Source organism: Panthera uncia, assembly GCF_023721935.1.
Source record: "Panthera uncia isolate 11264 chromosome B2 unlocalized genomic scaffold, Puncia_PCG_1.0 HiC_scaffold_25, whole genome shotgun sequence".
Taxonomy (NCBI): domain Eukaryota; kingdom Metazoa; phylum Chordata; class Mammalia; order Carnivora; family Felidae; genus Panthera; species Panthera uncia.
Genome location: NW_026057581.1, coordinates 20,257,087 through 20,282,866, shown reverse-complemented (window position 1 = coordinate 20,282,866; position 25,780 = coordinate 20,257,087). Strand labels below are relative to the sequence as shown.

General features: G+C 44.8%; 1 protein-coding gene across 7 annotated transcripts in view; it reads left to right on the top strand.

Moving 5' to 3' along the window:
- RREB1 (ras responsive element binding protein 1) overlaps positions 1-25,780 on the top strand; it is a 179,822-nt gene that overhangs the window by 52,807 nt on the left and 101,235 nt on the right. Inside the window, exon 1 of one of the 7 annotated variants that reach the window (XM_049654873.1) lies at positions 3,045-23,770. The exons of the other annotated variants lie outside the window; for them this stretch is intronic. The gene's annotated coding sequence lies outside the window, so the exon portion shown is untranslated. Of the gene's footprint in view, positions 1-3,044; positions 23,771-25,780 lie in introns of those variants that run through there. 7 annotated transcript variants of the gene reach the window in all.

The following is a 25,780-nucleotide window of genomic DNA, read 5'->3' as shown; positions in this document are numbered from 1 at the left end:
CAGTTTGGAAATCTTTGCCGTCTTTAAGCTCAGTTGTTAATATCATTTATTACCTTCAGCAGAGGAAGATTCCTGGTGAACGAAGTTAAAAAAAAATCCTACCCTTTTAGGGTTTTGTATGATATAACTAATATAAATTTAACTCCTACAAAAATTGGTTAAATGTGCTCTCTAGAAACAGTCAGAAGTGAATCCTTTTGATGTTTCTATTCATTATCCTTCTGAAAAGTAGGTGGTGCTTAAAAGGTCATAGGATAAGGGTTGCTAAGCAGCTAAACAGAAGGATGCTAAAATTAACCAAAGCATTTTTGAAAGGGAGTCCTTCCCTGTTTTACATTATTTACTAGATTTAATTAATTTTTGAATCATCCCTGTCCTCTGACCTAGCAAGGTAGGCTGTTAAGTTTGTTTTGTTTCTGTTATCATATTTAAATAATCTCTCTTTCTTTTATAAGTGTCTTTTAATTGAAGTTCATGCTCTCTGACCAACTCTGGTGTCAGATGGCAGCTTGTCTGGGCGGACTTCTTGTCTGATACCCGTGTGTTCAGGTTAAACCTTGCCTTCCTGAGGATTGAGGATATATGTGTGTAACACCACCTTACTGCATTTATTCATAACAGGTTAGTTTGTTTTGGAAAATCTAGCTAATCCAGAAAGTGATGTCTTACTGTCATCTTTATTAACCAGATTTGCATTCAAAAGATAGAAATGCAATATAGTATCAATAGAAAGTATGCAATATAGTCCCTCCTGATAACAGGACAATAGTTTTCTTCCCCCTTTCCTGAGATTAGATTAGGTTTTGATAGGATTCCACCTCCCCATCTCAGTTTTTTCAGCCCAGTTTATCATACCTTTTAGAAAATAATTGTATTAGGTTTAGCGTATCTTTGGAAGGGTGACCAAATGTAAGAAAATAGAAAGCAATATGATTTACGTAAGGTTTTCTGCCTTAAGTATGTTTAAGGATCTTGAAGTTGTACAGTGAGATAAAATAGTTGAAATCTAACAGAAGCCAAGGTTGGTAACCATCATCTCTTGGTTGAAAGGCAAGCCTGCTATAAGTCAAAAGTTTCCCTGCCTCAGAGTTGTTTGTGTACATCTGACCTACTGAACAGGCAAAGTTGAGTAACATTTTTTTATATCCAAATATAATTAAGAAATTGGATGGGTTCTTTATGGGGGGGCAGGGTAAATGAGTTCTCTTTCTCAGACTTAGAAAGTGATTTTTGAGAAGAAATAGCTGTGGCCCTCTTCAGAACGCTGGGGTCAGATTGTGAGTTCCATGCCCCGGGGGGCCTCCCCATAAATCAGAGGTAAAAGGTGTACCATATGAAACACAGAGGGAGGCATACGATGTGCTTTCTGAAATGCATCACTTATTTTTAATTTCCCCACTCCCGTAGAAGGCAGGATAGAGAGGAAAACCATCTGCTCTGTTTTCACCACGACTGAGGTAGAAGATCAAGAAGGGTTTGGGGGTTGGGGGACGGGAGTGGAGATGAGTAAGGGAGGCAGACTTTTTATGGTAGCTGCCCTGTGGGACAGTGTCATCAACGGTGCTGGGCTCAAGGTTCTCTTATCACCTTCTGGGTGTTCACTGTTGGTATGAAGGGAAGCCTGTGTGTATTGGAGCCAGAGATGGAGCTCCATGTTGGTTGGTGGAGAGGCAGGGAAGCCTGGGAGGAGGGCGCAGGGAGCTGTTCCTTCCAGCTACTGGTGCATCTTGTTTCTGATGGTACTTCAGGGTACAGGTGAACCAATCTGCCCATCAATGAAGGTGGTGGCCTGTGACTAGGTGCTTGAGACAAAAGAAGTGGGAGAGGGTGGAGATGTTTGTTCAGTGCGATTCAAACAAGTAATGCTAAGAGAATTTGAAAGCTTCTGTGAAGTCCCCAAGGCTGGGGACACTGGGTACTGACTGCCCTTGCTGGATTCACCTGAGGCCTTTCAGACTCCCTGAGGGCGGGTGGTCCTGATAAGGGAGAGAAAGCCTGGTGAACACCGCCCCCCACCCCCCCATTTCTTTGTCAGCCAGCCAGACTACAGTGAAAAAGTCTCAGTGGGGGTAATTAGATAAAGCTTTTAAATGGCTCTATTTGTTTTTCCCTGGCTTGCTTAGGATCTCCTCTCTTTTTAACCCCCTTTTTCAGAGGCTGTGGGGTAGGATCGTCAGAAGAATGTTTGAGACTTTTAGTGGTTTCATGGCTTCTAAATTTTCAGTTTTTGTGAGGATGTACCTTTGACAAAGTCTTCACCCTGCTTTTGTGAAGGCCGTTTAACAAAGATTCAGATTTTATCCTCAGAGCAACAAACACGGTGAGGGTTAGGTGGGTATATTAACCCATTTTACAGCTGTGCCAGTTTCCACTCTGTGGCTGGTAATAAGCCTAACCCGGGTCTAGCTGCACAGAACACCTGCTTTTTAAAGTCAGCTTAGCTTCCAAAGAATACGTGCCTATTTGTGTGTGCGTGCACACGCGCGTGTTGTAAACGAGACCAGATCCTTTTCACAATAATTCTGTGTTGGATTTGAAAATGTAAGGCAATTAAAAAGAAACTTTTTAGCCTTTGGCACATCTCTGTTGATGAATGTGATTGTACACGTTTGTTTTTTGTTTTTTTTTTTAGTAGGTTTTCTACCTCCTGGAATTGTTGTAAGAATAATAAATGTTCCAGAAACTCAAAATCTATATATGGAAGAAAGTGGTATATTTTGAGCTCAGGAAGCTTTGTGGGTATCCACTCTGGATTTCCTTTCCAGAATTGTGCACAGCTCCAACCCTTGAGGCAAAATTTGCCTGGCAGTTTATGTTCAAATTGGGGAAACGCAGCACTTTTCTTTCTGCTTTGGGTGCCGAGAGACAAACAGAACTAGTAAATTTTTCTTAATGAAGTTCACTTAGGGATGGATTTTAAGGACAAGGCATGGCGTGGAAAGCTTTGGACTCACCCTTGAAAGCAGTGGATCTCAGAGTTGGCGGTTTGCCCCCAGGGGCATTTGGCAATGTCTGGAGACGTTTTTGATTGCCTTGCTGGGGGGTGGGGTGGGGGTGGGGGGAGGGGTGCTACTGGCCCTCAGTGGGTAGAGAGGCCGGGGATGCTGCTATCCATCCCACAGTGCAAGCTGATGGCCTCACAACAAAGACTTATCCAGTCCAGGATGTCAGTAGGTGGAGGTTGAGACTCCTGCTTTAAAGGTACAGTAGATGTGGCCTGTGTTGTGTGAGCAAGTGGCCCGGGTGTAGTCCGCGTAGCACACGTGATGTATCTGGAGATCTGAAATTTCATAAAGCAAGTAAGCTCCCATTACATGCCTGTGAGGTACCATGGCTGGCATATTCCAGGTTTCACAGAAAATTCGGGGCTGGGGAAGACATTAAGTGGCGTTAAATATACTTAAAAACCCCACAGTAAATAAAAAGTTCTAGAGCTCATCTGCTTCTAAAACAAACCAGATTCGTTGGCACTGGGAAGCTGTTCCGAGTCACTTCTTCAGTTATTGGGAAACTTGCTCTGGTGCTGTCATCTGCCAGTTTTCCCTCATGTTTTAAGTTACGCTGAGTGTCTTCCCCCCCACCCCACCCCCCCGCAGTGTTTGAACTAGCCTTTATGCGCTTGACGGTCCACGTTTTTGCACTCTTAAGTGCAAGATAACTCTCCCTGGTTTTGTTTCCTCAGGTTTTTGCAAAAATTTTTACATAACTACCCACCCTCTCTCTGGGGCAGTGTTTTGGAACCTGGCCTTCTGTCCATACGTTTCCCCTCGAGGGGCATGGATGGCAGGCTGCTCCCATAGCTGAAAGAGACCAGGAGGGAGTGAGGGGGAAGGCACGGGGGTTCTTTTCATGTTCTTGGGACTCCTGGATCTCACACATGAAAAGGTGGTTGATCTCAAGAACCAAAATGTGGTATACGAACTTTAAACCGGATTTCCTCAGACCAGAAAGGTCGAGTGAGCTTGTGGCCACGGGTGCCACTTGCCTGACCCTTGTCCTGTTCCACTCCCACCCCCCCCCCACCACCCCCAGGGCTTTGTCACACAGGCAGGAGGTGAGGAGCTGAGAAAAAGGCAGGAAGACAGGGAGACTGAATTCTAGAAAGGGAAGGACTGTCTGCTGGAAGTACCAGTTGCCCCTAAGATTGCCTGGGCTCCCATTGACCTTAGAGAAATGTAGGACTCTGAAAGGTAGCTTTTTTTTTTTTTTTTACATCCTAAACCTGTGGGTAGACAGTAAGCATCTGTTCACATCTGTTTGTGCTGCTCTTGCTCTGTGACCTGCTCTGAAACCCCCGTGGCTGTCCTGTTCCTGGGTAATAGGAACCGTGGATTCTGGTGCTTTTCTGCCCTCTCTAACCTATAAAGCGGCAACTCCCTCAGTCTCCATTTACAGCTTTTCCCCAGCCAGGACCTTTTGTCACCTGGCTTACCTGCAGGTGCCCCAGAGGTGACTTGTAAAAATAAAAGTCCTCTCCCATACTTCTAGAAGGTGGTCTGAGGTGCATCATCCACCCAGTCTTCTGGCCAGGAAGTGCTTTGCCCACCTTGTGTCTGTCTTGACCCCTAAATTCAGTGACCAGACCCTCCCCAAAACTTCTGTCCTGGGACTCTGACCTCAGATCCTCATCATGTCGCAAACACCTCCTCAATTAGCTTCCTGCCGCCTGTATTCCCTGCTCCAGCTCATCCTCCTCACTCTGCTCAGAAACTCAAGCTGCACATGGTGTTTGCCTGCTGAAAAACATCTCTTGGCTCCCTGTTGTCTACAGGAAGAAATCCAAACTCCTCAGCTTGGCACCCGAGGACCTTCATCATCAGCTTCCAGACTCTCTTTCTAGTTTCGGGTCCTGCTACTTTTCTGCACCACGACTGTTTCTGCGTGTGCATGGGTTGTTCATTCGGGCTCATCCCCATCCACTTCTAGCAAACAGCGTTTCTTAGATCTCCTTTCTTTCTTTCTTCTTCTTTCTTTCAGACCACTTCTTGCAGGGAGAATCAGGTCCTCCATCCAGAGGATGTCCAGGCCGTCATAAAGTACCTGTTGACCTGTATTTCCCCACCTCCAGAATAGGGGGGGACTTAACTCTTCTTTTTTCCACCTTCTGTACCTAGCTCAAGGATTGCATAGTGGTGCTTAGTTGATAAGGTATGTTGATTGGATCCATTTTCTCATACCAAAAGCAAGAGTTTTTGTAGAAGTGCAGGGTATTGTTGGAGAAGAGCACATAAAATTTGGAAGCTAAGTCCTAAATATCAGTACAGACTGTGAGTAGGAAACAGAAGTAAACGAGTCTTTAGCACACCCATCATGCAGAGATTTGGTGTTAAGGGAACAGTGGTGCAGAAGAATTTTGAATTACGGAAATTTTAAAATAAAACTTTGCTGAGCTTAATTTGCTGGAAATTAAAGAGAAAAAAAATCTTTGTTAATGCCTGATTGCACTAAAAGCTGTCTCACTAGGGCCCTTACTAATTATAACCACTTTTCATGGCTCTTAGTTTGAAGTTTATATTAAATAGGAGAGATGGGCACACAGATCAAAGACCAAAATCATTTCAGAGCTCCAACGTGTAGGCCCATTTTCTCTGCTTAGTTAGATTTTTGTTTCATTAGTGGATGAGTTAATAGGAGTGTTGGTCTGTGTATAATTTAACTTTTCTTTTTTCCGCTACTCCTTGGATTGAAAACAAAACACCAGATCAGAAACCTGCACTTTATTTGTGGGTGCGTATGTGTGGAATATACTTGATGGAAGTTGAGTATAGATCATATTGATGGAAAGAATCATTTCACTGTTTTAGGGGAGTTTCCTTTATGCTGAGACTTTATTATTTTAAAAAACCCACTTCTGAATAGACAAAATCATCTCAAAAGTGTTTAAGTTTCTTTTAAAAGAGGTGCATTATAGCTTCAAAGATAGGGGAGATACCGGATAGATTGGGTGAGAGACAGGTGTTTTACTGATGGAGCTTTTTGTACCTAAAATAATTTTTTTAAACTGCATAGTGGAGGGGCTTGGTATCCTTCATATAAGATGAAACCCTAGCTGATTAAAATTATATTCCTTACCTTTAAGTATTCCTATTGTGCTTACCTGATAACTAGAGTTTAGGCTCAGATCTGGCAGGTACACTCAGATATAATATTCTAACTCTTTTATTTCTGAGGAGGCTTATGTATTTTCTTCTCTGCTGTGGAAAACAGATTTTTTAAAAGTCATTTTAGGCTCAGATCTGGCAGGTACACTCAGATATAATATTCTAACTCTTATTTCTGAGGAGGCTTATGTATTTTCTTCTCTCCTATGGAAAACAGATTTTTTAAAAGTCATTTCTCTGCCATCATAGGGCTTTTAATTGCTGTTTTGAGGGATAATTACATAAAACTAGTGAACATCTCAAACAGATTTCTCATGACTTGGTTAGTTAATCCTATATTGGATCAAACTGTTAAGTTAAAATTTTAAACTAAGTATAATTTAAAAGAGACTTCACTTGTACATCTCTAAACTTAATTTGTATTTAAATCATGAAAATAAGGTTTCTGAGAACTATTTGTTGTTCAGGACAAGCCCTTTTTCCTAAAATTCTATCACGTTGGGAGTCAGTATCAGACCTGATCTCCTTTAAAATGTTTTTTTTAAGTTTATTTATTTATTTTGAGTGAGAGCATGAGCGGGGGAAGGGCAGAGAGAGAGAGAAAGAGAGAGAGAATGAATATCTCAAGCAGGCTCCACACTGTCAGTGCAGATCCCCGATGCTGGGCTCGAACTCATAAACTGTGAGATCATGACCTGGGCTGAAATCAAGAGCCGGATGCTCAGTGGATTGAGCCAGCCAGGCAACCCTAAGCTCCTTTTAGAAAACAGTTTTCTACCCCCAGATTTGCCAACCTCAGAGTGTTAAATTTTTTTTAACATTAACAGGTCTTTATTTATTTTTTATTTATTTAGTATTTGAATATATACCATGTGAAGGCTGTAATAAACACCAAGAGTGTAGTATGAGAAAGAGACCTTTGCTGGCTTTACAGAGGTTGGAAAATACCCATTCGTCCACCAAGTCACGTACTTCTGTGCTAGGTGCAAACTGAATGAAGTAGGACAAGGACATATGAAGTTTGACCTCTGGGTGTGGGCAAGATACTGGGAGGCAGGTCAAGGAAGGCATCCCATGGAGCTAATAATGTCTGAAAGATGGTGGAGGGAAGGAAGGAGTGTGTTGGACAACAGCTTACTCAAGTCCTGAGGTTGGGGAGGGGGCTGCCCACTGAAGTGAGAAAAGCACTGTGTGTGTCTGTGTGTGTGTGTGTGTGTGTAGGAAGAAAAGACACAGAACCAATGAATGACAGCACAGTGAGGTAGGTAGGGGCTTCACACTGTAACCCACAGTTATTTGGAATTTTTCTTAAGAACTTAAACGGTGTTAGGCCAAAGAATGGCATGATGAGATTTGCATTTTTAAAGATTATTCCTGCCCAGAGTGGAGGATAGACTAGACTGCAAGGAAGCTATTAGCTATTTTGCCTTCTGTTTGCAAGATGCATAAGGCCAGTTTTTCAAAATTTTGAAAACCAGGGGTGCCTGGGTGGCTCAGTCAGTTGAACATCTGACTCTTGATTTTGGCTCAGGTCATGATCTCACAGTTCATGGGATTGAGCCCCAGGTCAGGCTCTGCACTGACAATGCAGAGCCTGCTCGGGTCTCTCTCTCTCTCTCTCTCTCTCTCTCCCTCTCTCTCTCCCTCTCCCTCTCCCTCTCTCTCTCCCCCTTCCCCATTCAGGCCTGCTTGTGCATGCATCCATGCATGCACTCTCTCTTTCCCTTTCTCAAAAAAAAAAAAAATTTTATTTGAAAACCGGTGGTGGCTTGGAGTATGGCGGCCATAAAGGTGGGGAGCCTGGATGGCTTTGATAGAGATCTCAGCAGTGGGAAGGACTCCTGGAGGGGGAAGGGGAGAGATGGCTTCCACGTCTGGCTTTTGTGGTAGATGAGTGGGGGTGCCTTTCTCTGAAACTAGAGTGCTAGATAAAGCAAGGTTCATAAACAAGGTATGTTCCCTGTTCTTTAAAGAATGATTTTTATGTTCTTTAATACTTTCAGCATCTTCTCTGCTTGTATTGTTTTCATCGGTTCAGACTTACACCCCTGGCATGGATAAAAGCCTGAAGAGTAGCCCTATATTTAAAAAGGGAGAAACGGAAACAAGTGAATAGCTTCCTCCTTCCCTCCTCATTCTCTCCCTTTCCTTCTGTCCTTTTAATTTTTTCTGATGTCTAAAGGAAATGGAAAGTTTTCTTATAGAGGGCCCAAGCTTCTGAATGATTTTCGGATGAGATCTGCAACTGTCTTCGGAGCGTTGAAGTTTCTGTTTGTTTTAGTGATGCTTGATCTGTTTGGCTTGTGAGCACAGGGCTCGGGAAGAGGCTTTGGGTATGAACCAAGGTAGGACTCTCAAAACTGCACGAGCCTTTGACTTAGGAGTGTCAGAACTCCCTCCTGACCTGATTTTCCAGCATATTTCATAGTGGTCACCTGACACTCTCAGTGTCTCAGAACCGCATCAGTATTTTGCTTGCTCGGTAATCTGCATGAAAACAGAGTTCATTCAGTAAACAAAACTTGCTGTGTATCTACTGTGTGCTGGGCTTTCCACTAGATCTGTGGGTGTCAAAGGAAAAGATTTTAATCCCTGCCACAAGGAACATAGCTTGTCCCCACTGAGCGATTGTCTCGCCTGTATTTGAACTCTTCTGGCCATGGCCCACTTGCCCCTCCCAGGCAGACCTGGGGTTTTTACTACGTTAATTAACTTTTTTTTTTTTTTCTTTTCAAGGCAGACAGATCTTTGTGGAACGAGATAGAAAGTGACGTGTTTTCCACTGAGCTGGTGAAAACTAGAAGCTGCAGCTGAGGCATGCTGCCTCTTGTAGTGTGACCCTCAGGTCCATAGGCGAGGGCCCCCCTCAGTTACTTTCTCCTGCACTGGAAACTCCTGCTTCCTGATGGGGGCGGTGTCTGCCTCGCTTGCCTGCACAGCCGTACCCCTGTGTGTGAGCCAGGACACCACCCCTTCAGGTGATCTCACAAGAAAGTATCAGCAGTGCTCCTGAATTTGGTAATGCTTGTCTCTGACGTTATACAAATGACTCATCAAAAAGCCTCAGGTGAGTCCCAGCATGTCCCAAAGATGCTTCTCTTTTATGGTATCAATCCCGACCAGTGTAACCCGAACATCCCAGGGGGCTCCAAATAGTGCTGTTGTCTGTCCACACTGGGGAAAACATGATTTTCCATTTCTTGCTCAGGAGCGTGGGTGTTTCTGCATCACTGCAACCATAAATCCTGTTAGAACAGACACCACACTTTATTCCAGGCCTATATTTGATAAGATGAACCAGTTAGGGTAAAAAAAAAAAAAAAAAAAAAAAATCAACAAAGTCCTTGCCCCATCCTATTTCTTTCTAATTTAAATAGCCTGTCTAGGTAAGGAGATGCTGAGAAGAAAGCTTTAAAAACTGGGTGTAAGCATATTTTTTGAAAATTTAAATCTTAAGGTACTATGCAAACAACTCACGTCTTTCAACCTGACCGTGAGCTGTGGATTTGGAGGTCTAACAAGAAGTGTGTTGCCAATAAAACTTACTAGGTAATGGCCTTGTGATGAATATCCAGAATTGCTGTCAGTAGTATATTCAGTAGCCAGTATCTGTGACAAACCTATAAGTTCCCTGTTGGATAACTCATCCATAACCCTAGACAGTGATGAGAACACACACTGTCTGTTGGGTAATTTATTTTTCTCTAAACAGTTGTGTATTTGCATCCTGATACCCCTTGTTGAAGGGCTCGATGGTGCTAGGTTCCCTAGACATTGGGATGTTGGAATGTCTTCTGTGTGGCTACCTTCTGGATATATTAGACCATCTGCTGTGTTAAGATTAAGTGAATGAAAGTTTAATATATTTCATGTAAAGCTCCTGAAGAGGTTCATGAAACAAATTAATAAAAAGATACATGCTTTGGAATTTTAATGAGCTTTCTCCAGAGAATTTCAAGGGGGTATCAGTAAGGACAGGCTGTGTGATCTTCCATGATCTTCCATCTGTCCATGATATGTCCCTTCATTGTAAAACCATAGCCATTGTTGTCTTGCTAAGAACATAGCATTGGGGGCACCTAGGTGGCTTAGTTGGTTAAGTGTCCAAGTCTTGATTTCGAATCAGGTCATGATCTCAGTTTGTGGGATCAGCCCCCATGTCAGGCTCTATGCGAACAGCGCAGAGCCTGCTTGGAATTCTCTCTCCCTCTCTCTCTCTGCTCTCCCCCCTCTTCTGTGCTCATGAGGGCATGTTCTCTCTCAAAATAAACTCAAAAAAAAAAAAAAAGAATGTGGCATTGGGATAGGTGCTGCACAGATTACTTTTTCCTTAGGAAAGTGCCTGTGCTGCCTTAGAATGAGTCAGTTCCATGTGCGTTTGGTTATGTCATGGCAGTAAGTGCTGAGAACCCTGGGTAGTTACACCTCCTGTCATTTTCATTGTTGTTTTCTTTTTTTGAGCAGCGCTTGATGTTGATGTGGGTGATAATCATGGCATGTGGGTAGACACTTGCTCTTTATCTGTCCATTGGAGAGTAGATGGTGTGCAGTCATGCATCCGTGTTGTGGAATACTCTAGAAAAAGGGGGGAGCGTAATTGTCTTGGGGAGGTAGTGTGGTCAAATTACTGTACTTGGAGAATGTGATCAAAATGGCTCGGCAGCTCTATTTCATCGTTACCTTTATATAGCCCATGAAATTTTGGAAAGGCTCCTGTGGTTGGCCAGCCCTTGGAGGTCTCATCATAGTGAGTGCTGCCGCCTGTGTCTCTACAGAAAGCTGAATACATAGACACCACCCTTAAACAGCAGAAACTGTGATGTGGTCATTTATAGTACAGGGAAGTCTGCCTTTAAATACGTTCTATAGACCGCATTTGGGTTAGAGACCACCTTTGGTGAAAAACATCACCGGACAAGGCCTGCTTGTGTTTGTTTTAAATCAGATAAACCAGAAGTTAGAGGTTAAGTCTTTCAGTTTCTCTTCTGCCCTTGCTGGACTTAATCGATGACTCCAATCTGATGACAAAAATCTCAAGTTATTCTGCTTTAATTTTCACCCTTTTTTGGTGGTTAGGCTTTTCAGGTGGACACACACTCCACGTGGATACCGGGAGCAGCAGTAATGACATCTAACATTTATGGAGCATGTACTAGTCACCGTTGGTTGTCCTAAATTCTTGACACGGATGGTCTCATTCATTTCCTCACAACGACTCTTTGACCCTATGATGTAGGTCAGTTATTATGCTCATTATTCAGATGAGATGGGGACCCAGAGTGGCAACCGGCGCTGTGTAGCCCGAGTCGAGACCCTGTGCTTGTGGCCACTGCTCACCCCATGATCCAGTCACCAAATAAATATTCTCTGACACCTGCCATATGTAGAGCCCATTGGTATGTACCATCAAGGGGAAAGGTGTGCAGGAACAAGCGTGTGACAGGGTTGCTGGCTTCTGGAAATGGCAGGTTATCTGGCATTTGATAAGAGGAGTTAGACAGACTATGCGTTCAGTGGAAGATCAGGAGGGGAGGTGTGTGTTTGCTGGAGTGAGAGGCTTGCACAGGTGGTGTGGTGTTGGCTCACAGATCAGCTGGAGGGAAGTGTCTGTCCCTGGAGCCTCCCACTGGCACTATAGGAGAGACCCAGTGATGAAGCCCTGCACAGATCTTTCTGGAAGCTAAACTTCCCCCGTGACCCCATTAGAGAGGTTCCAGTGGATCGGAGGTTGTCTTTCTCGTGTGGTGAGAGATGCCCCCAAAGTGAAAGAGTGAGGGCTTGGAGTTGGGGCTTCTGCTGGCCCTCCGTGTGATGGGTAGTGGGGTGCGTGCCTGGCTCTCAGGCCTGCTTTCAATGTCACTGAAAGTGCTCGAGCTCTGTTTCAAAGTAAGAACGGTATGTGGGCCATTTTGGAAAAGCCTAAGACCTGTCAGCTCTATAATCATTTGGGGAAATTGAGTGTTGGTTTGGGTTTCAGTAGGGCTGGTGCCTTGAAAACAGGCCCCTTGCTGTTTTATGTTATAATAGGCTGTCACGTAATATATAAATTCAAGATTTGGGGTCACCTGGGGGGCTCAGTTGGTTAAGTGTCTGACTCCTGATTTCGGCTCAGGTCTTGAGCTCATGATTCGTGAGTTTGAGCCCCACATCAGGGTCTCCACTGACAGTGTGGAGCCTGCTTGGGATTCTTTCTCCCTCTCTCTCTGCCCCTGCCCTGTTCATGCTGTCTCTCTCTGTCTCTCTCAAATAACTAAAAAACTTTAAAAAAAAAAAATTAATTCAAGATTTTTGCCTCAAGATGCTAGGGTTCAGGATCAATGACATAAGCGGCTCAGTCATCTGTGCTAACTAGTGAAGGGGGTGTAGCAATTGATCTAATTACTAACCTGATCTTAAACTTTGTCCATATGCAAGGGAGATAGCCTTTGGAAGGTAATGTTCTTTGGTTGCTTTGCTTTTTAAGCAATAGGAGCACTGTAGACTGGAGGGCAGTGATAGAAAGCCGTCCTTTCTCCCTTAGGATGTTTGGGGATGGAGGTCACCAGTGTGCATCGTTCCTCCCCTTTTTGGGGGTGCCTGAGCAAGTTATGGGAACTGGCAGATCTCGAATTGCAATGAGTGCTTGATGGTCTGTTTCCTGTTTCCGGTGGGTCTGTGGAGAAGGATTGTTTTGAAATTGGTAACCAATAGAAAATTTCAGCCTTGTGTGCTGCCAGCTCAATTGTAAATGGGCTATCTTCTGCTTACTGCTACTATTATGGTCGTGGTCATTTTGCTTGTGGCAATTTGATAGCTTCAGCAGAGTGTAGGGACAAGATGTGTGGGTTGGGAGGCCAGCGTTCTGTGCCCCTTTCCAACCCTCCGTGGAATACCACCATCAGCTTCCCTGCATCGGGAAGTGTCACTTCTCGACACTTTCCCCAGGTACTAAGCTCCAGGGATGAAAGGATGAGCAAAGCGTGCCCTAAAACTCCCCGGTGCATCACAGCCAGCAGGGACATGGGGGCAGGCAGAGGACCCGGGAGTGGGAAGTAGTGGGAGGAAAGAGGAAGTGATGTCTTCACATGGGAAGGGCTGGCCATGTGGAGAAACAAGTGGGGAAGGGAAAACGGACTTCTAGGCAGAAGAGCAGTGTTTGTACTGGCCCTGGAGTGCAGAAATATGAGGCTTCTTTGGGGCCAGAGTAGGGTAGGAAGTAGGGTCTGGCTGGAGGGGTAGGGCCAGGGGTGTTGAGCTGAGTTAGGGATGGAGGGATGTTGAGATGGGATTCTGTAAAAAGAGACAGGCTGGCTTGTGTAGACAGTGATGAGCCATCACATGCTTTGAAGTGGGGCCATGATGTGAGCGGCTTGTCTCAGAGAAAGAACACTGCTAACTAACCCTTTAGAAAAAGAAGGCAGTGGAGGAGACAACATGTCCAGCAAAGTGTAGCAGGAACTTAGAATTTGGTGCTGTGTTTAACAGGATAATTTACCTTCCCTTGCGCCTCCCCCCCACCAGAGGTTTTTCAGCCTAGGATGTGTGGGCTGCCCTCTGAAATGTGACATGATCTGGTTGAGAGGTGGGAGCTTTATTTCAGCAAATAGAACTCAGGCCAGCTATATTTAAACTTCCTTAGTTGTGTTTTACTCATTGGTACTTATTTAGGCTTATCAGGTAGCGGAATTAGTTGGAGGAGAGAGACTCCTCTCTTTTCCCTCTGGGAGTGGACACTGGGAGTCAGAGGGAATTATTTATGTTGTAATTGTAATCACCAGTTTGTCAGCTGGGAGTGAATGGGCTTGCAGAGGGAGCAGGCAGAGGGCTAGCTCCTTTGCAGTCTGGATGACCCTGGGGCTGAAGGTTTTGGGGGCTGAGAGCCCCTGGTGGAAATTGTTCCTAAAGAGGAAGCGCCCTGAGCAGGGCCTGCCTGCTCACCTGTGCCTTTGAACTCACCCAGGTAGTGGCTGTGCCTCTCATGCCCCAGCCCTCTGCTCAGATTCCACCTGCCTCTCTGTAGATGAAGTCACTCTGGAAGGGGAGCTCTGGTGCCCAGAGCTTAACCCCCCTGCCTGGGTGTGTGTGTGTGTGTGTGTGTGTGTGTGTGTGTGTGTGTGTGTGTGTAGGAAGTCACATAGCAGGCCCCAAAGACAATCAGTGGTTTATTAACTACAGTAGGGACACGATATTGCCTTTTCTTTTAGGTTTTCAGAGTCCTCTGCCCTCTGGGGAAGACGTGTTCAATTTTATATGTGTGGCTGGATACATTTCAAAGCCGGTACTCATGGACTGAGGGACCTGGCTGAGAGGGCTGTGAAAAATGTAGGCGGGTCCCCTCGATTCAGGAGGTAGGACACAACATAGACCTTAAAGTTAATGATCTCTATCCCCAAAAACTGATTTTCTATGTTACGAGTCTGTGAGCTGTTGGCAGCCTCCTTTGTTCAGTGTTGTTTCTGAACATGGTCTCTCATTTGTGCTAGACATGAGCTGGAGGAAGTGGGGTGCTGGCTACAGCGGGGCTTTGGGGGACCAGGAGGGAAATGGTGCGGGAGGCATCTTCCTTTTGTTTGTGTGACAGCCAGGCACACAGGTTAGGGAAGGAAAGCGCTGGGTGTGCCCAGGGCCTTGTGCTGGCTGGTTGTGTGTGTTACTCCATGGATGGGGCGTGGGTATCATTCCCCTCTTTTCGGAGACCGGAAGCTGAGGGTTAGTGGTGCTCGTGTTTCTGAGGTCACACGGCTAGTGTCAGACTGCCGGGAAGCTTCCTGTTCTGGCCTATCTCCGCTGTTTTAAGGGATGTTCTTTTGTTACACAAAATCTCATTACGCCTTTGTACCTGGAGAGCTTGTAGCTAGCGTTTTGGAACCTTGATTCTTTAACAGTTTGCTTAGATTTGAGCATAACATAGTATTTGAAGGCCTCACAAATATCCCTAAACAAGCCAGCTCCTGCATTTAGGACACTAGGTTGAGGCATGGTGGAGCGTGGTGGTTCTTGCCTTTGGGAGTTTACGATGGGAAAGGAATTCGCACTGCAGTGTGGACCCCAGGCCTAGCACCCATGGGAAGGCTGAGGCTAACAGAAGAAACCGAAGTGTGGGCATAGAGGGGCAGGTGGGGTGTGGCGTTTCGGGTGTCATTTGGGATCGAGGATCGTGTACTGGAAGATGATAGGGTTGGAGGGCTACCTGGGGCAGGGTGAGGTAGAGACCTGGAGCTTCTGTAAGTGGGAGGGAGCCTTAAGGTTTCGAGCGGAGAAGTGACAGGTTGGCCTGAACATGCTTTAGAGGCATCCTCAGAATGGGGAGTGTGGCATGTCTGTGCTCCGGGTGGCTGCCGTGGCTCACTTCCCTGTTCGTTTCTGGCCCGAGGCAGAGAGTGCCTCCCACGTCGGCTGGTACAGGATGAACCAAGCAGTGCTCAGGATCTCTGAAGTGCCTAACGCCACCGGAGTGATGTGGACCCGCAGGGAGGCTTGATTTCTTTACAGCCATAGACAGACTCATTTAAAAGCTGAATCACATATGTTGGGCTTAATATTTGACTTCTAAGTTATCAACTCCAGGTGAGCTACCCTCAAGAGCATGATGTGTGGTAGGGAGGGTGCCCAGGGCAGTGGAGACCTGCTTGGTAGAAGGTTCGGGTTCTTATGGTCTAGTGTATCCCTTTGGGGGGCTTGTTCGCTGAAACACCATATCATGTTTATAATGTTGGCATATTGGTTTGTCCCTTAATAGCACTGGTTTACTGAAGGTGGGGCCGGAAGGCTTTCCTGGCACGTGTGTGTCCTGAGATGTGCTGTGTGGACACCCTACCTGGAGCACTGTGGCCCCAGAGGCTGGGGCCAGTCTACCAGCCTCCCCCACCAGCCGGTTTTTAAGTCTGTGGCTGTCTTTGGTGGTTCCTGGTGAGAGAAACTGTGGTGTCCACCACAGCCCAAAAGGACAGCAGGGACATGCTCACTGCCTGCTTGGGGAGAAAGGGAGCCTGGATGTAGGAGTTTTACTGATAACTCGCCCGTATATCATTTTTACCCTCTGTAGCCTTCCTGTAGAACCCTGAAAAGTCCAAAGCCCTTTCCCACCTTTCCTTTGCTCTTCGACCCTCTGGGGAAGCTGGAAAGTGCCCGAAAGAGAGGCAGCTGGATGCATAATCCACACACGCCAGCTGCCGCCCCAGGTGACCCAGACTCAGTGGGTCTGTCATTTCACAACTATCTGCATCTGATCCTGCTCCATGGACACACACTCAGCACCTCTGTAAGGAGCAAATTGCTCCTCGCGGCTCCTGCCCCACGTGTGGCCTCCCCAGCTCTTTCCCTTTGAGCTCTGTCCGTGAGGATGCCCTCCTTGCCCCCTTCCCATTCATTTGTGTGCAGTCATTTCTGAGAAGCAGCTGTGCACCCATCATGTGCCAGTCAGGGTAAATGCTTTTCATGCATGATCTCCATAGTCCTTACAAGAACCCTACCAAGCCAGTGTATTCACATCTTGCAGATACAGAAGGTGGGGTCTGAGGAGATGGTCCTAATCAAACCAGATACCCTTAATATGCAGGAGACTCTGTGCACCCCAGCTTTTTGTGCCTTGTCTCCTTTAGTCTTTGCATTGACCTTGTGAGGTCATTGTTCTCTCCATTCTACAGATGGGGAAGCTGAGGCTTAGAGCCTTTAAATAATTTGCCTGGAGTCACTCCAGCCTAAGTGACAGAGTCCAAATTTGAGCCCCGGCCAGTGTCCTTCACTACAGGTGCTCTTAATTAATCTTTGCTCTTCTGTATTTCTTTGGGTAGAAATTTCTCCCTTGGGGCTGACTCGGAGCCCATGGCTTCTGTTGGATTTGTTTTCTAATGCTTTTTCCGTGCCTAAAGGGGGAAGTGAGGAAGCTAATGTTAATCAAGTACCCACTAGATTTTTAGGCACGTGTTATGTTTTCCTTATGCTGGAGTATATGCTCCAGGAGGGCTTTTTGTTCCTTTTTTTGGTTTGTTCCTCCATGACTCCAAGCATGTTACCACAGTGCCTGGCACATCTGGTGCTCGGTCAGTACTCATCAAATGAATGCAGGAATGAGGCAGGGGTTCTGTTAACCCACTTTATAGGTGGAGGCAGTGAGGCGGAGAGGTATGTGACTTGCCCTTCGGCACACGCCACAGTTACGAGCTGCTTTTGCTCTTTACACCACAGATCTTCTGTTTTTTTTTTTTTAACAGATCTTTTTTACACATGTAAAATGTAGGGAGTAATCAGATCTATGTCATGGGATTGTAGGGCATGATATAAAACACTATAAATACTTACCCAGTGTCTGGCACAGCATAAAGCTTGGATGAGTGGCATTGCTTTTGCTGTGTTTCAAATCTCTCGTCTGCAGGTGGCTTCATTTGGGGCAGGGTTGACCTACAAATCAGCAAAGCTGAAAATTTGCTAGCCACTGAAAACTTTTAATTTTATTAATCGAATGTCCCTATTTGTGCTGTACTCTCCGTCAAGCCATAACAAGTAATAACATTGGTGAAATCAGTTTAAATCTACCCCAGGCAAATGGCTGCAACGAGCAAGATTTGATTAAATTATATTTTGCGTCTGCTTTGTTTCTAGTCAGAATATTCTCCCAGAAGGGCCTGAGGGATCACCGTCCAGTTGTTCCTTAGAACCCCTTAATTTACAGGTGAGGAACCTGAGGCCTAGAGAGATACAGGCTGGCGGGGAGGGTGGGGCAGGACTTGGTCTTGCAGGTTAAGCTCTCTTCAGCGTCAGCCACCCTGTCAAGTCCAGACTGCCAGAGATTTGTCCTCCGTGGGCTTGTCCGAACCCTCTGCAGGAGCCCCCGCATTCCTGCTGAGGATGTTAGTGAGTAGATCCTATCAAGAGCCAGTAAATCAGAATCGCTGTACTATGTGAACATTTCTCATTATAAAATGTTCATATTTACTGGAAATAATACGAGGGAGTGTGAGAGACATCAAACCCCCTGTCATCCTGTCCCTTGGATTGCAAAGGAAATATTCCTAAGTCTACAAACTTGTTTTTTCCCCATTAGGATTTTGTTATTTCGTTGCATTTTTAACTCATTCTCACCATAGGAAATTCTAAATGAACAAAAAGGGAAAAAAAGCTAATAAAGCACAAAGTAAAATTTCCTTTCATGAGTCTGAAGTAACTTTTAATGTATGTCCTTCTAGGTGGTCTTATGTGAAAACATAACCTACTACTAAAATGGGATTCATTACATTTGTAGACAATTAAAAAGCCCATTTTTGTACACGCCTTTATACCAAATCTGTTAAAAATTTAATGTGATATGATAAGTATCTGCTGATGTATTTAAATGTTCTTTAACATGAAAATCACATTACTTGGATGTGCATAATTTAGGGGAGAGGGCCATAGGGTAATGCTTTCATTATTTTGCATTCCCTGGGCATTCATCATGTGAAGGGAGGAGGGGTATTTTCCTAGGTTAAATGAAGCCAATCGAGGATTAAAATTTTTACTGTGAATTATTAAAGTTAATCAGAGATTGATTATTCTAAAGAGGAAAACACTGAAACAATATATTTATTTTTTGATTAGCATATGATCTGTCCTCTTATTACTCTAAACCAATCAGTCACTGATGAAAAGCAAATTGAGCAGTTCAAAAAGTCCTTCCAGAGGGCCGGACTGTCTTGAGAAGAAGTTTCCCATCCAATGTATGACACGGTGTTGTGAATGCTACATACAATGTGATATGTAGTTTACCTGTGGTTGTGTTTTTAATTGGGTATTTTGCTTCAATTAATGTCATGTTATTTGGACATTTTAGAGCAGTTACTCCCAATTTTTCCCAATATAAGGACCTATTGTAATGGAAAAACTTTTTCCAGAGCAAGCACAATTTCAATTATAGATTCTATTGGCAGTGTCCGACAAAAAATTCTTTAAAATAACACATTTCATGGAATTAGTTTATTACAAGAGCATCTTCACACTCTTGCCAAGTAACAGTACATATATGTGTATGTGTATGGTTCACTTGGTTTGCAGATGCTTGATGAGCGTATGAATGAGTGGACCCCCTGAACTAGCTCCCTGGGGCATCTGCCCTAGAGGAAAATGGATCCTACATATGAAGAATTCTGAGGTCGAATGTTAGGAAAATAACGATTAGATCAGTTCTAGAGGGCAAATGAGATGCTCGAACTCCAGGAACAGCTGTGCAGGTGCAAGATCTGAAGGCCTTTATGTGACAGGTTAGGAGGATGCATTCCGTTCCATCTGCTCGCTACTGAAGCTTCCAGAGGTGCCCACCCAACCTGCTCCTCATTATTTCAAAGGAAGAAATGTTGGAGAAGTAAACTGAATCAGAAACACTTCAACAGACCTTAATGGCATATCTCCCTTGGCCCTTCTGATTAATTTCATATGATCTGTTAGAGAGAGGGCTGGATTTGCAGGCTAGGTGACTAGTCAGGTTCTAAACCCAGCCCAGCCTTGATTATGGTTAATGGAAAGATACTGCACCTTGCACCTTGGTTTTTCCATCTGTAAAATGGGCAGAATCTCTTTCCGTTATCATATTCTTAGGAGGTGACTTAAGGATGCTCCCAGGCAGTGTTTTCTCTTTTTAATCAGTAGAAGTAAACAGAAAAGCTTTTGTGAGGCTAGACACTATTGTCCTTCCATATCAAGGATAAATACCATAAAACTAGGGAATTTCTAAGTATCCTTTATTTATCTATTTATCCTTTATTTCTAAGTATTCTTTAAGGCAGAGCAGCAGCCAGAGGACCTGCCAGTGAAGTGAGACCTTCCTCAAAAACCATGCACCTGAGGTTCTATTTTCTTCTCTTTAAAATGAGGGTGTTAGTGACTTAGTAATTGTTCAGTAGTGATACCTCTTAAAACACTATTCTTAGGGATGCCTGAGTGGCTCAGTCAGCTAAGCATCCAACTCTTGACTTTGGCTCAGGTCATGATGTCAGTTTGTGAGATTGAGCCCCATATCAAGCTCTGTGCTGATAGTGTGGAGCCTGCTTGGGATTCTCTCTCTGCCTCTGCCCCTCCCCCCTCTCTCAGTAAATAAACAAACAAACAACACAACACTACTCTTGGGCTCTGACAACAAAATCCTTACACTGCTTAACCACCCAGATGCGGGTAGGAGACTTAGCCACCTCATTTCTGATGTCAGCTGTATAATATGAAGGAAAAGCATCCCTCTGGTTTTCTGATTAGTTAAGGCTGGGAGCAGGTATTCTGTTTACATTGTATGTGGTATCTGTGCAAATTCAAAAAAATGTTGCATGTAATCTTTATTTCAAACTTACATAGCCTTTTCAAGTTGCTTGCTCCAGTGAACCTTCAGGAGTGTCTTAGCAAGCAAAAGAGGGCACACAGTAAGCACGTATCAGTTGAGCCTGGGAAAGAGCAGGGTTGGGGAAGCTACTACCCAGAAAAGACCGTGTTGTTTGGATTTTCTGCAAAAAAAATAAAACTGGATTTTTCCTAAAGGAGACAGGAAGAATTATTTTCACTAAGCGGACTTGGTGAAAGAGGTGGCCTGTGACTAGAGTCACCTGAACTGTGAGTTACAGGGCCACTGCTGTCTGCACAGTGGGACCAGTGCCTCCCCTGCCTGATGCCCGCAGCTGCGGTGAGACTTTCCCAGTGCACATCACAGGCGGTGCTTCCTTCTGATGAACACTGACCTCACAAAGGTTTCCAGGCAAGAAACCCTCCAAACACAATTTCAAGAATTCCAAGACAATTTTGCAGTTCTGATTCTAAGAGAGGTTTGATTGGAAAGGGGACTCCATCTGCACTTTCTTTCTTCTTTGTTTTATAGATGTTAGTAATTATCTTTAAAAAAAATAGAAATGAGTTCTGTCTTAAGATTTCAGCTGAGTTTATTTTGAAGAACTGTTCGGTCAGCTGGGGTTTTTCTCCCCATCTGTAGTTTGCTTCAGGTTTCAGTGACTTGGCAATATGGAGATAATTCATAGTAGCTCACTAAGTTTTTTGTAAGAGATGTTATTGGAGGAGGGGTTACAGATGCATTGTCGGTTTAGAATACATAAGTAAAGGTTTCTCTGAACCTACCTTACTTTTTGAACAGGAGAAAAGATGATTTTGGGGGTGTAACAGTGTACCAAGTAATGAAGAGCAGTCTTCAAAGACCTTTAAATCTATAAACAAAACATAAATATCTTTAATCAAAATGTTTTGAGTTCTGAACCTGATGTTTCAAGGGTGCTTTATTATCAGGTGGCTTGCAGAAACACGTCATTAATCAAACCTGTTGCGTTTCCCGCAGAATTTCATTAAAAAGGTTCCCATACCCCTTAGATGAGGGGCAGTGAAACAGAAACTTGATAGAAATACTAAGGATGGGGAAAGATCAAGCCACCGTGGCACCTGGTCCTCCTTTCACTTCCTTTCCCAACTCTGCCCCTCCAAGATGTCTTCGAGAAGATGGAGGAAGCTGCATGCAGCTGGGGTCATTGCCCTGGACCTTGCCACTCCTCTGGATGTGGGGACGGGAGTGGCACAGCCCTGGGAGTTCCTTCCCCAAAGCCTAGTGCTGGCTCTCCACGCTCAGCCTGGGGCCCCAGCTTTCTGGGAAGGCCCGGGAGGAGGCAGGGGCAGCGTGGGACTGAGAAAGTGCCTTCCTCAGAGCCTTGCCTTCTGGAATGGGGTGCGTGGCTGGGGGGACAACGAGTTGGAATCCAGAGCAGAGGGTGGAGGGGCTGACAGCAGTTACCATCCTTGCAGACTGGGCCAAGCAGGCCGTGGTGCAGAAGTTCCTTGTCTGGCTCTTGGCTTTCTCTCTTCACATTTTGGCATTCAGTGAATGCATTCGATAAATCTATGCTTTTCTGATGTGAGTATGATGTGCATGTGTGTTTTCTGTTTGTTTTTTGGTTTTTTTTTTTTTTTTTTTGGTGTCGAACAGGCAGTAAAACCAAGAAGCCAAATGCTTGGATTGTTGTTGTATGGATTGATTGAAACTAGCCAAACTGTGGGAGTCACTTGCCCTGACGATTCCGGGTAATACTTTTCGCTTGTTCTACTAAAAGAAAAAAAAAAAAATTACTTGCAAAGGTGCAGAATCAGATGCAGGAGTGGAGGGTTCGGGTTCTGCCCTCCCAGGGCGCCTGCGTGATACTGGAAGGAGAGGAAGGGAGAGCAGAGCGGCTCTCAGCTGCCGGCCTGGCTCCTCCTCTTCCTCTCCGGCCCCGGGAGCCACAGCCTTATGGTTTTGAGAGCACAGGGCCTAGTGCTGCGCCCAGCGGTGGTATTTTAAAGTATTTCTCGGTAGTTTTTAGGATTATCAGTCGTCACTTTGCAGGGTTCCTTTTCATTTTCAAGGGCACCCAGTATCACTGTTTAGTTCCCTTTCAAAAGCCCTCTTCACACACTCAGGCCCAGTCAGGAAGATTAATAATGTTCGCTGATTTACTGTCGCCGCAAAAAAAGCATTAGTTAATTAGACTTTTACACCTCAGTCAGATGGCATTAGACACCCTTTGTGCGCTTTAACTCAAGGATGTTAAAGACCTAAATCTCAGAGAAAAAAGAAAAGAAAGAAAAAGGACAGGCACTTTTCCAGTTTAAGCTGCATGTTGGTCCATGTTAATTAGGCATTTGTCCCTTCGTCTGGAGGTGATAGAAAATGCCAGTTACTGCGGTATTTAACTGACATCAAACTCCCGTCCAAAGAATTCAGTTGGGCCCAGCCTCCTCTCTTAATTGGTGGGAAGGAAAACTCCGGCACACACCCAGAATAAGGAGGAAACTGTTACTTTAACACTTAAAAATTTTCATTCTGGAGGATCTGAGGAACACTTGTGTATTTTTTGTTGTGGATGTTAACTGTGCTGTGGAGCTTTTTAAAAACTGTAACAGACTCTCCCTCTCAGACTTCAGCTACCCAAATGATTAGCTTTTGTAAGTCTTCAGTAAGTGAAAGTTTAGTCATTGCTGTTATCCAAGGTCAAAAAGTTATCCAGGGGCCCTTACAGATTTATTTATCTGTTTGGCACTGTATTTAAGAAGACATTTAATTTTCTAGCGCACAGTCAGATCTGAGCCAGTACTAGAAATTAGTTTGTGGGTTAAAGTGCCAAGTAATAGATGTTTTGAAAACCAATATATGGTGGCATATGAAAAGGATGGTTTTTGTAGGAATGATTAGATGAAACGTGCTCTTTGAAAAGATTTTAAGCAGCTTCTTCCTGGTTGCTGGAGAAGGTAATTCTCAGTGACAGGAGTTTAGTTTACCTTATTCATGAGCTATGTAAAACAATTCCAAAAATAATGAAAAGATTTTTTTTTCTAACTAGGGGTAGCCTTATTTGACTTTAAACCTTACTTGCTTTGTCTATGGTTTCTAGCCAAATGTTCACACGTTTGAGAGCACTTCATTTTCAGTACTGAACTACTTTTTCGTGCACTGAATGAATGCAATATGTTAACACTCCTGTCCGGCCCAGAATTGCTTGGCTGCCCCTTGGCCTGCCTGCCTGGTACTGGCTGAAAAGGTACCATTGTTTGTTCTGCAAACACTGGGTGATGTTTGTTTCCAAGGTGACTGGTTCTATTGCTGCCCTTTAAGCTGGGAGGGGGGGGGGGAGGGGGGAGAGAGAAAGTTGGCTTTAAACACCTGAGAGCATCCTGTTCTGGATACGGTCTGTGTGTGTATGTGTGTAAGTTGAAATACTCTTTTAACTGAGTTAATGGGAGAAAAAGGGATCATGTGGAAATGTGAGAAAAAGACAGATTATCAGTAAGTGAAAAAGATCAGTAAGTTCTGATATTTAACTCTGTACTTAGAATGAATGTAATGGTAAGAAATGTTAGAATTCAAGATCTGATTAGACCATAGTGAAGTGAACTATTTTTACATTTGAAAAAGTAAAGAGTCAAGGGAAGAAAAAATATTTTAGATGATAACCATTGAGATGTTAAATTTGTGTTTGCATGAAATAGTTCTTCAGCTGCCATCTGTAAACAGCTCTTTAGATGAATAAGAGTATAAGGAAACCTGGTTATGGATCAGGTAGGTAGTTAGGCCTTCAAAAACAAGTAAGAGAATATGAGATCTAAAAGGCTGGTTTCAGTTTTAAGTTCTGGGAAGAAACATTGAGAAAATGGTTAAATAGTTGAAGTTTATTTGTGTCCAAGATTTTCCCAAAAGGTAACAGATTAAAAGCATCTTTGGTGGTATATAATTGGCTTATTCATCAGTGAGAAATTTTAAGTTCAAATCAGAAGGAAAAAAAAATTATTCCTCCCTTCTTTGTCCCCCACCCCCTCTTTTTGTTTTATTGTACATGGATGCTGTTAACAGAACTTTGCCTTTTCACTCCTATCGGGTTTAGTACAGTTCATGCACAGGTTTCAGTAAACATTAACTACTTTTATCAGGGCTTGCAGTGTGCTGAATGGTTAGCAAAGAGAGTGCACTGCAAGAGACAGATGAAAATGAGAGAGTCCAAGGTCACATGGATGTTGAGTTTTTAGAAATTATTGAGAATTTAGGGAGAAGACATCCAGTTTCACATTTTAAATAGCCTCTCGAGTTACGTGAACCTAAGACAAGGCTACTTTGCCTAGCATTTCCATGTGCTAGTTAAAACTGATTTCTTCAGATGCTCCCTCTGAATGGCAGGCAAGTGATTTTAAAATTGTTTTTACTTTAATAAAAGAAAAAAGGAAAAAAAATCTCGGCTTTTGTCAGGGCTGCCTTCTAGAATGAAAGTGTTTCAAGGTCCCAGCAGAGAAGTACTATAACATTTATCACGGTGATTCTGACGATCTCTTTCGATTTTATAGGGGTGTCTTTTTTACTTTCTCAAAGATTATTTGGGATTGTTTGCCCTCAGATAGATAACCAGTTTGGTTCTAGGGGTTAACACGTTAAGTCATAAACCAAGTGCTAGAATGAAATATGGCCAAATAGAGACTACACATACTCTTTTCAGAAATCATGGAATACTGTAAAACTTTCGCCTCTGTAGCCTTTTCAAAACCAGGAACGTGACTTGTGCTTTTTCTAAAGGAGATGCATGTCTTTAGAATTACTGGCAATAAATATTGTCGTCTTTCTTGCCCCTCAATTCAGTGCAATGTGTGGAAGCAGTCAAATAAAGCTTGCCCCCCGGGTGTCGGTGTCGTGCCCGGCTCCCTCGTTGCACAGTCATCCCTGTGGCTGCTCCGACCACAACGGCAGAGCCCTGTGCACGACGGGGCTGCGGGGAGAACACCCGAGCCACCCCTCAGGCTCGCGTCCCCCCGCGGGCTGCAGACTCCAGGCTGTGCGGCTGGGTGTCGCCTGCGCTGCCGCTGCGGGCTTGCGGGTGGGCGGCCGGCTGGGGGCCGGGGAGGGGCCTTGGAGGACGCGCGGGCGGAAGGCGGCCTGGGCACGCCGCCCCTTCCCTCGGCGGACCAGCCTTTGTGCGCTGGGGAAGCCGTCGAAGCACAAGTGTGTTCGCACGGCTGGAAGCGTGTGCGCCGTTGTCCCGGGGGACTCGCCCCTCCCCTCCGAGGGCGGCCAGTGGGAAGCGGACGGGGGGCCTGCGGGGGTGACCTGGAGGAGGCGCGGGTCCAGCCGGGGCCCTCTCGGGCCGCCCGCCCCACCTCAGCGCCCGCGCTGGGCTGCCCGGTGAGCGGGCAGCGGGGCCGTCAGTCAGGGCGGCGGGCGCGGATTGGTCGGT